The sequence below is a fragment of the Narcine bancroftii genome, chromosome 8 (genome assembly GCF_036971445.1).
Source record: "Narcine bancroftii isolate sNarBan1 chromosome 8, sNarBan1.hap1, whole genome shotgun sequence".
Taxonomy (NCBI): domain Eukaryota; kingdom Metazoa; phylum Chordata; class Chondrichthyes; order Torpediniformes; family Narcinidae; genus Narcine; species Narcine bancroftii.
Genome location: NC_091476.1, coordinates 2,007,660 through 2,015,305, shown reverse-complemented (window position 1 = coordinate 2,015,305; position 7,646 = coordinate 2,007,660).

The following is a 7,646-nucleotide window of genomic DNA, read 5'->3' as shown; positions in this document are numbered from 1 at the left end:
TACCTCGACGTTAGGGGTGTGAGCGCTCCAATGGATGTTGAGGATGGAGCGGAGACAACGCTGGTGGAAGCGTTCTAGGAGCCGTAGGTGGTGCCGGTAGAGGACCGCACATTTTAACTTATTACCATTAACTAACCTAACTTAAACCCCCCCCCTTCTAATTTTAAGCGCACGTTTATGGAAGTTCAGAAATTTTCTTTAAATCACTGTTTAATCTCACTTCTCAATCTTCCAAGTTTACTGGTTGCAGGCAATTCTTGTACTGTGCACAGAAAGGAAAATGGTTACCGCTCAGGAAGGTTCTTGTTGGTCTTCAGAGAGAGATTTGTTCAACACTGGACACCCACAACTGATACTTTATAGTCAGCCACTTCAGTATCTTGCCAAAGAAACTTGCCCCATCAGGGTTTTCCACATGATTACCTCTTTCTTTCAGGTCACCACAGAGTAACATTTTGGTTCTCTTATTTCAAGTGAAACATTACGCAGCCAGTCCACAAGAGCTTTGACCAGGCTGAACTAAGCACACTCACAACCAGTCTTCAAAATGGGGTTTTCCACAAGCTTTGCAGCTTGTCCTGTTCTTGTCCCAGCTGCTGCTGAACTGTAAAACTTCTCTCTCTCTCTCTCTCTCTCTCTCTCTCTCTCTCTCTCTCTCTCTCTCTCTCTCTCTCTCTCTCTCTCTCTCTCTCTCTCTCTCTCTCTCTCTCTCTCTCTCTCTCTCTCTCTCTCTCTCTCACACACACACACACACACAGAGTCTATGTGGGTTTCCTCCCACCCTTCAAAAGGTGCTGGGTGTTTAGGCCAATTGGGCACCACAGGCTCGAGGGCCGAAAGGGCCTGTTCCTGTGCTGTATGCCTACATTTAAATTTAAGAACCCTAAACCTTAAACAGATTCCCATTTGATCTGAATTATCCTTATCCAGAGCTATATGAAAGTTCAGAGATGTGGTCACTCTCACCAAAATGCTTGACCACCCTAAAACCTGCCACTTGCCTGTTCGCAGCTGGTCCACAGGCTGTCAGGACTGCTTCTTGAACACTTGGCAAATTCAGACCCATTTATCCCTCTTGCATTCTGGAAGTACTAGTCAATATAGGGGAAGTTCAAGTCTCCCATAACTACAACACTGTGTTTCCTGCACCATTCCAAACTCTGCCTGCTGATCTGCTCTTGGTGCCCCAAGGACTATTGGGGGGGCCTATGGCACATTCCCTGTTTCTGACTGCCACCCACACTGTCACAGTGGACACCCCTCTGCAGTTACCTCCCTTTCTATAGCCGTGATACTATCCCTGATCAGTAATGTTATTCCCCCCACCCCACTACCCCTCATTCTATTCCATTTAAACCCAAACCCTAGGACCTGCATCAGCAAATCCTGCCCTTCTGCCAACCAAGACTCTGTAACAGTCACAACATCATAGTGGTACATACTGATCCATGCTCAAAGTTTATCCCCTTTATTCCTTGCATTGAAATAGACATTTCAAACCCTCTAACTGACTACACATCTGTTTTTTTCCCCGCCTGTCCTTTTTTTCACAAACACAGAACATGTAGCCTCATGCTTTTGAACTTCTGCTCTCATATTGTGGTTCCCGTCCCCCTGCCAAACTGCCATCTGGTATCCAAGAAAAGCATCCTGACCGGTCCCCATCTGTTTCCAACAGGTGTCAATCACACCGGAGCCCAAGAAGCGTGTAATCACCTGTCTGAATGACTATCGACCAGTTGCAATTGCATCAACAGTGCAGAAGTGTTTGGAAAGGCTGGTGATGAAGCAGATCAGCTCCTGTCTGAGTGGTGACGTGGATCCATTCCAGTTCGTCTCTCATAATAATAGAAAATGTTGTCTTACTGGCCCTACACAAAGCCCTGGGGCACCTGAACAGTAAAGATGCTCTTTATCAACTACAGATCAGCATTTAACACCATCATCCCCTCCAAACTGACCAGCAAACTCCAAGACCTGGGAGTTAACACCTCCAGACCACTATCAGTGAAGGTTGGTAAGAATATCCCCTCCACGATCGCCATCAGTACCAGAGCACCACAGTGCTGTGTTCTTAGCCCCCACTCTACTCACTTTACACCCACGACTGTGTGACTCGGTAGTTCAATAACATCCCCTACAAATTTGCTGACGATACCATGCTCGTGGGTTGTATAAAGGAAGGGGATGAGTCCACATGCAAGAGGGAGTTTGAAAACCGAGCTGAATGGTGCATCAACAACAACCTCGCACTCAATGTCACCAAAACCAAGGAGTTGATTGTTGACTTCAGGAAAGGAAAGCCAGAGGTTTAAAATCCAGTGATGATTGGGGGATCAGGGGTGAAGAGGGTGAGCGAATTTAGGTTCTTGGGAGACACCATCTCAAAAAATCTTCCTGGATCCAACACCAATGACATCGTGAAGAAAGCACGTCAGCGCCTCTACTTCTTCAGGGGTTTGTGATGACACCAGAAACTCTGGCAAATTTCTACAGAGATGTGGTGGAAAGTGTGCTGACTGCCTGCATCATGGTCTGGTATGGGGACACCAATACCCCTCAGAATAAAGCCCTCCAAAAGGTCGTGGGCACAGCCCAGGACATCACAGACAAAACTCTCCCCACTATTGAGTTTATTGACAGGGAATGGTGCTGTCAGAAAACATCAGCAATCATCAAGGATCCACACAGGCCAGCACATGCTCTCTTTCTCTTCTCACTGCTGCCATCAGGAACGAGGTCTCGGTGCCTCAAGACTCACACCCCCAGGTTCAGGAACAGCTGTTCCCCCTTCACCTTCAGACTCCTCAACAACAAACTCAATCAGGAACTCATTTCAGGACTCTTGCAGCACTTTATTGATTTTCTTTGTTTTCAATTCTTTTATCTTTCCAGGTTTCCACTGAACCGTTTATTTTTGCACGACCCATTCGTGGGAATTCGGCCGTGTCCACAGGAAAAAGGGAATCTCAGGGTTGGATGTGATGTCGTGTATGTTCTCTGCCAATCAATGGGAAATCTCCAAATCTTCAATCTTGGTGCAAGAGCCCACGAGGTGCAAACCAACCATCTCCTGTCCAAGCAGCAGATTGCAAGGGCTGTAAAGTGCTGCCACCGCCTGTTCACACCGAGTACTGCATGCATGAAGCGAGGGAGAGAGAGAGAGAGAGGTATAATACCACCACCTGGTGTCCGGACTCGCGAACTACAGGATACATGATTTTTATTTTTCATGGGAGTGTTGGAGAATGAGAGGAGACTTGATTAAGGTTAACAAAATAGAGCAAGATGGATAATATGGAGCTCCAATGAACAGGGAGGTCTCACCTGTGAAGGAGCAAGTGTGAGATCTCCCAGTTCATTCTTGCTCGGGCAGTGGTGGCCAATTCAAGACAGCTCCAATTAGGGGAAGAGAATATGCTGTTTCAGGTCATGGGTTTGAAACGGTTTCCCCAGTTGTGCCATTCAGACTCAAGAGAGCAGATGCTTGCAGACAGGAAGGAAACCTAGTTTTATTGTGGAGAATTGCTTGTTTTTCGGGGTGAAGGTTGTTTGTGGTCTGAGATTCCTCAATGGAAACATAGAAATTAGGTGTAGGAGGAGGCCATTTGGCCCTTCAAGCCTATACCGCCATTCAATTTGATCATGGCTGATCATCCACTCAGTACCCTGTTCCAGCTCTCTCTCTCCATACCCCCAGATCCCCCTAGTCACAAGTACTAAATCTAACTCTCTCTTAATTATAGCTATGGAACCGGCCTCAATCACTTCCTGTGGCAGAGAATTCCATAAATTCACCACCCTCTGAGTGAAAAAATTCTTCCCCATCTCAATCCTAAATTCTACTAAATGCTTCACAATGGAAGCAGCTATTTTTCTTGTGCCTGATTGTTAAACAGCTGGTAAAATGTCTCAAATCTATCACTCAGCCAGTACTTTGGGTCATTGATTTGGAGTGATGGCTTGGGAATATTTATTGCATGGTTTGTCCAAAGCTCTTAAAGTGACAGTGTGGAAGGAGTTTGTATGTTCTTTGTGTTTTCTGCCACCTTTGAGAACATAAAAAGTGTCCGTGAATTGTGGTATTGGTGAGACACAAGCTTGTTTTGCCCTGTTTTTGTTCTGTATGGATAAAATGTCCAGACACTGTTCTGTTCAAAAGACTAGTAACCAAATCAGATTCTCCCGAGTTCTTGTCATGGATATGCATCAAGAAGCCTGTTTTGCAGCAGTCGTGTTGCATTAGAGGTGCACATACAATTTTCAAAAATAATGAGTTTGAAACCAGAAAAAGATCAGGTCGTGCCCAAAGGTTCATCTGTGCTGTTGAATTGAATTGATGCCCCCAGGTCCAGAATGTGCACTTCCACCCCATGGTCTTGAGCTTCCCAAATCGCCAATGAACTTACGGCCCCCTTGAGCTGTGGAGTGTGGGAGGAAATCCACACAGACACCGAGAGGATGTAGAAACTTCTTGCAGTCAGTGCTGACTTGATCCTGGGGTGACTCGTGCTGGAGAGGTGGGACTACTGTCCTGCCTTCACCTTGTGATGGCTGATTTTTGTCTGTTGGTGGATGGAGGTCTGACATGATATTCCCTTGGCCTTGAGGGAAAGAAGAGTAGAAATTGCAAGGGCTCTGACAGAAATATTTAAAACCTGTTTATCCACGGGTGAGGTGCCAGAGGAATGGATGTAATCTAATGTTCCTTTGTTTAAAAACGGCTTCAAAAGCCAACCAGGTGAGCCTGACAGTGATAGGTTAATTATTGGAGGGTAATCAGAGAGTACCTCGAAAAGAATCTGTTCAAACAGCTGGCCTTTATCAACCAAAGCATAGAATACAGCAGTCGGGCAGTGAGGTTGAGACTAAACAAGGTATTGGTGAGGCCCAATTGAGAGTACTGTGTGCAGTTCTAGTCACCAAATGAGAGGAAAGCTATTGTTAGAAAAAGAAGTACTGTAATGGAAGATTATAACCTATTTTAGTTAACCTGTTTTTTTCTTAATTTCCAGCTCTTGGTTCTGCAGAGCTGAGAACCTTTTTTTAAAAACTTGCAGCTTTGGGTTCTGCAAGGCTGAGAACCTAATTGTTTTTAGACTCAGCAGACATAAGCAAAATTCCACCGAGGGGCCAGAGATGCTGTTATCTGAAGAAAGGACATCTGTGTACCGAGAACATTTAATCTTCCTGTTTGTTTTGGTCACAGACTGTCAGAGCTTAGCCTTGATGTAGAATAAACCATTGTATTAAAAATGATAAGCTGAAAATTATGTTATTCGTTAATTATCCTAGCATGCTAGCTTGCTTGCTTAACTTTCATGCTGTGCTGGGAATAGGTGCTTGGGTAAGCAGTTTTTGGGTAATAAAAGGCAAGGTCCTGCTGCTGAAGGGAGAGACTCTCCGAGAGGTGGCAGCATCTCTCAGCAAGAAGAAGAACTTCTGGAGTCCAGCCAACATCCCAGTCAGGGGAGGTGGAGAAGTTACAGTGGAGAAGTGTGCAGTCGTTGCCTCGCTTCGGCAGTTGGGACCAGTCCAAGCGTTGATAAATATAGTTGGGAAGGGCTTGCATATTGTAGTGTGAAATCAGCTTTTGAACTTGTAATAAACATTTGTATAATCTGAACTGCTCTCGGTGTGTGTGTCTATATTCTTTCGGTAGTTCAAACACTGTGACCAATCTAAAATGAACAAAGTGAGAGGTACAAGTTTACCCAAGACAAGTACCTTCACAGAAATTGCTCGAGACAAAAATTGAGAACAAAGAACATTTATTATACAACAATGCAAAGTTGGGTGCTTCCCCTTACCCTGGGAATACACACATACACAGGGGCTCACCCAACTTTTATAGAGTTGATTTCAGTATAGGAATACCCTCCCCCTTACATTCTTCTGCCTCCTGGATGAGTTTGGCATTAGGCAATCCTGTCTGCCTACCTGCTGATTCTGTGAACTTGGAGGACCTGTGGATGTCCCATCATGTCATTATCCTCATTGTCCTTATTCACAAACTTGTCTTTGTTCTAATTTACACCTTCCTAACTCTCAGGGCTACAACCTCTTCATATGTAGAACTTGCTAATACTGTGTAGGGCGAGAAGACCCTTATCTTACTCAGACTAACTCTACTTCCTACATTCTAATATCCATTTCTTAACCTGTTCATACTGGCTTTATTCATTTACCCATATATCTATATTACTTTCCTCATCTTCATATTTTTATATCAGTTTTATTCATCTCTCACAATCCTCACTTTTCTTTTAGATCAGTGATACTGATCTCTCACAATGATCAGTGTTACTGATCTCTTACACGATCAACAAAGTAGAGAGGGTGCAGAGAAGATTTACATCAATGTTACCTGGATATCAGCAATTTGATTACAAAGAAAGATTGAGCCAATGAAGTCTTTATTCTTTGGATTGTAGATGGTTGAGAGCGGATTTGATAGAGTCTTTAAAATTACTAGAAGGATAGATTGAGTTGATGTGGATAAGCTTTTTCCATTGCGAGTAGCAGAGATTGAAACAGGTCTTGAGTTAAGAGGCAAAAGTTTGGAAGTAACATGAGGGGGAACTTCTTTACTCAGAGTGGTGGCTGAGTGGAGTGAGCTTCCAGGAGAAATAGTGGTGGCAGGGTCCAAATTGGAGGGGAGGGGAATGCAGAGAGGTGGTACGAGAGGAGAGTATTTAGTTTAGTGCACACAAGAAGGGCCAAATGACCTGTTTCTGTGCTGTAATTGTTATAGGGGTAAAATGTGTGGCAGTAACTTGGAAGTCCGATGCGTATTTGAGAATGGGTCGATGGCCACACTGAAATAGGCCGTTGTATCCCACTTGAAATAATTACATTGAATTCACGGAACAACTTTGAATTTCTCTTTTGAAGATTTGGGATGTGTATTTACCAATTGTAGGAATTAAGTTGTACTCACCCAACACGAACTTTCTGACTCCTAAAACCAAGAAAAGCAAGATTTTATTTGAGAGTTTTGGTCAATTTTTATAAATACTATCTAGCTGTTTCCTCTCTTTATTGTTTTCTATTGGGCAGCTGTGGGAGGGGTTACTTTTTAAATCACTATGCATTAATTTTATCTTATTTTCAAAGAAGAAATTTAAGTTTTTTAATGCATATGTGAAATTAAATGTAAAAATGTTACAAATAAGATGAATGAAGAATTGTTTCAGGAACTGGCGATCTTCCACGAGTGCCATCAACCCCAGGAAGCAGGAATGTGTGAACGAAACACAAAACTGGCCAGAAGAACTGAGGAAACACAGCTAAAAGTGTCCAAAAAGGTGCTGATGCCACCTTGATTTTAACGTAGGTGACACCGAGGAATGCGTTGGGGCAGAGATGGTCTATGGACAGCCAATACGGACGCCTTGGGGAACAAAGCCCGCACCACCAGTCGGGATGGATAATGATGGGGAATGAATAAACAAATAGTTGAGACACCGAGAGAGAGAGTCACAGACAGACCCGATTGGTTCTTGAGGTGCATGTGACCCTGGTTAATGATATTCCCCACCTGATAGGTTCAGGCGTTGCATGTGACCCTGAGTAATGATATTCCCCACCTGATTGGTTTGGGGGTTGCATGAGACCCTGGTTAATGATATACCCCACCCGATTGG